The 3,849-nt window shown below is 38.0% G+C and overlaps 1 non-coding gene across 1 annotated transcript; it reads left to right on the plus strand.

The window, feature by feature from the left end:
• Window positions 1-865: 865 nt before the first annotated feature.
• Window positions 866-971, plus strand: LOC122039310. Its single transcript, XR_006128160.1, has one exon. It is a non-coding gene; the product is annotated as a small nucleolar RNA R71 (small nucleolar RNA).
• The last annotated feature ends 2,878 nt before the right edge of the window (window positions 972-3,849 follow it).

Consider the following 3,849-nt stretch of genomic DNA (forward strand, 5'->3'; position numbering starts at 1 on the left):
TTTTGGAGCAGTCACTTGAGGATTACCCAAGGTCCGTCTGCTCCTAAGCTCAATTCGATTGCAATGCTTTATTGGATTGACATCAGGTTTTTCAGGAAATTGTCCGGGTGCTCTTGAAGATGATGAGGCTAGCTGGGCAATTTGGCTATCTTGAATCTTTTGATGCTTTTCAGAATTATCCATTCTTTGAGTTAGATTCAAAATATCTTGCTTCATTTCATTTTGATTGGAGATAATTTCCTCAAGCATCTTCTCTATTTTAGAAAACTGATAACTTTGAGAAGATGGTTGTTGTTGCTGAAAATTTTGTTGCCCCGACTGGAAATTTTATTTACCTCCCATGGATGATCCTTGTTCTTGATTATTTCTGTAAGAAAAATTTGGATGATTCTTCCACCCAGGGTTATATGTGTTGGAATATGGATTGTTCTGCCGTTGATTAAAACCCATGATAGCGTCACATTGCTCTAATTGATTTATTTGTGCAGATATAGCTCCCAAAGGATATGAGTCTTGAGAATGATCAGAACTTCCATATGTTTCACAAGCATATACTATGACATTTACTGTGTTAGAATTTGTTCCCATATTTTCTAACTTTTTAGTAAGAGCATCCAGCTTTGCAGTCATTAGAGTAACTGCATCTACATCAAATTTTCCTGATGCTTTTATTGGGTTTGAATAAGAATAGCCTCCACTTCTCTCTATTTCCCATTGATGATAGTTCTGTGCTACACTTTCAATAATTTCTTCAGCCTCATCTAGACTCTTATTCATAAGTGCCCCTCCAGCAGCTGAATCTAGGGATACTTTAGTATAATAGTTTATGCCATTATAAAATGTGTGCAAAACTAACCATTTCTCTAACCCATGGTGTGGGCATTGTCTAAGCATATTATTGTATCTATCCCATGCTTTAAATAAAGATTCTGAATCGGATTGTCTGAAGCTTGTAATAAGATTTCTCATATGAGCTGTCTTGCTAGGAGGATAGAACTTATCTAAGAATTGCTGCTCACATTGTTCCCAAGTGGTAATGCTATTTGGAGGTAAGGAATTCAACTATTGTTTAGCTCTATCTCTTAAAGAAAACCCAAACAGTAATAACTAACTGCTTCTGAAGGAACACCATTCATTTTCATGGTACCGTAGATTTCATAAAAGACTTCCAAATGCTAATTAGGATCTTCATGCGGTCCACCTCTAAATTGATTTTGCTGAACCATGTTGATTATTGCAGGCTTGATCTCAAAGTTATTTTCTTCAACAGAGGGTCTTGTAATGCTTGAGCGGAATCCTCTAGCATAAGGTGCTGCATAATCCTTAAGTGGTCTATTTGTCATATTTGATTGTTCTTGCTCTTCTTGATTTCTTTGCAAAATTCTCCTTCTATGGAATGTTCTATCAATCTCGGGATCAAGAGGAAGTAGATCTCCTACAAAGTTAGATCTTCACATACAAGAACAAGATTAAAGAATTTGATTTAAAGAAAAGAAAAGAATAGAAAGAATTTAGTTTACAAAAAGAATTAAAGATCAATGAATGCAATGAATGAATGAAATGAGAAAGAGAAAAAAAAATGCAATGAAAGAATGTAATGAAAGAATGCAAAACAGAATTAGAAAACTAGTTACAAGTTAGATGTAAGATAAGAAAAGAAAAGTTTAGTCTAACTCAAATGATAATCTCTAATATTATAGACGCAGTCCCCGGCAACAGCGCCAAAAACTTGTTACGTCACTGCAAGTGTATGATTACGTCGTCAGTAATAAAAGAATATTGTATTCACAAGGACTAGTTATAAGTACTAAAGATGTCTCAAAAGCGAATTAGCTAAACAATTGTGAAGAGATTATATTTCTTAAGAAATAACTAAAGATTAGAAGTCAAAGTTAAATGTAGAAACTTAGTTTTGTGAAGGTTCTAGGAGATTTGGTTTCTTAGTGATACTCATTAATGTAAAGCAATCTACAAATCCTATCCTCAACTGAAATGTGTTTGCAAGAAGTCACCGGTTATTTCCTGTAGAAAACACCGATCAAGGACTCGTATCTAAACCTTAAGCAATCAAATAGTTATGATCCCTATGAAGCCCGTTTAATGGGGTAGCCCTGCCATGATGCCCCACGGTCATACAACATAGAAATATCATCACTAATCAATTGACAATAAGATATAGAATTCAGCATATCAATCCGTTCTACTTTTTTGTAGGTCCCTGATTCATCCCCTCAAAGTAATCCCCTAAATGTCCGTTTAATGGGGCAACTCTGTCATGACACCCCATGGTAATTCAATCTAGAGAATTCTTCTAAAAGATTCCACAAGAAATACAAATAACCAATTGAGAATGGTATTAGGGCACAAAACACAACAATCCATACAAGATTGATTGATACAAAACATAACAACATCCTTGAATCAAGAAGATGGAAAATCCATGAATCTTACATCAATTTACATCACCAATACTCCCTCCATCTTAGAGCAAAGGAATCTACTCCATAGAAAATAGGAAAAGAACCGAAGACGGGAGGATTGAAGACATTCTGATCCAAATCAAGAAAATAGAAAGGAACACTTATCTCAATACGATGAGGGATCTCCGGAACCAATCTACCACCCTTGGAGTTGAATCTTGGACGAAAAATGCCTTCAAATAGGTGGAAATCGCACCCAAGAACTGATCTCCCCAAAGGGAGAGCCTCTCCTTTTCAAAGAGGGGGAAACCCTTTATATATAAGAGGGAATTTGGGCGCCACACGACCCAGGACACGGCCGTGTGAGATTCACACGGCCAGGGCACTCCTCCTCTCGACCAAGGTTACACAACCATGTGACCCTACACGGCCATGCCATGTTATGCTTCTACCTGCTTACACGACCGTGCAAATCGACACTGCCTAACCAATTTCTCTCTCTGGAAGTGTTGCACGAACGTGTGGCACACACGGTCATGCCATTTTTTAGCTCTGGAAAGGCTGCACGACCGTGTGGCACACACGGCCGTGTACTGGCTGGCTTGAAAAGGTGGCATGACCATGTAAGCTTCACATGGCCAAGTCACTCTCCCTTGCTGTTGATGCTACACGACCCTGTCATCACCACACGACCAGGGCCATTCCCCTTTGTAAGGCCGTGTGGAACACATTGGCAAAGTCATTTTCCTCCGTTTGATCATAGAATTGGATACGGACATCAATTCTTCTCCAAATTCGACTCCTGAAAGCATTAAAGATATAAGAGCAAATCTCCGAACAAAGAAAAGTATTTATGCCAAAAGTAAAGTAAGGAGCATGAAAGTGCATAGCTAAAGCATGTATAAAATATAAGAATGTGTGTCAAAACATGCTAAACAAGTGTATAAAATCTACGCACATCACCCCTTCAATAATGCCAAAGATTTATGGAAAAAGCTAATCGAGCTGCACGAGGGTACCTCTGACACTAAGCTAAGAAAATGGGACTTAATTTTAAACAAATTATATAATATAAAAATACAGGAGGGAGAGATGGCGAGCCAACTACACACACGCACCCAAGACCTTCTCAACAGTCTCCATACAATTGGTCAGAAGGTGAAAAATCGTGACATTATAAGGTATGCCCTTAACGCTTTTCCAAGGAACACTTTGTAGGCTAGATGCACTACAACAAAAACCCTCATAGACATCGGTTTTCCACCGCTGTCTATTACATTTTCGACTGATGTCTATGAAGGCGATGTAAAAGGTCTGCCATTTTAGACATCGGGTTAAAACCGGTGTAGTATCACTTAACGACATCGATTTTTGAATCAGTTATTAACCGGTGTAGTATCACTTAATGACACCGTTTCATCAACGGTGT

Source organism: Zingiber officinale, chromosome 1A (genome assembly GCF_018446385.1).
Source record: "Zingiber officinale cultivar Zhangliang chromosome 1A, Zo_v1.1, whole genome shotgun sequence".
In the NCBI taxonomy this organism is placed as follows: Eukaryota; Viridiplantae; Streptophyta; class Magnoliopsida; order Zingiberales; family Zingiberaceae; genus Zingiber; species Zingiber officinale.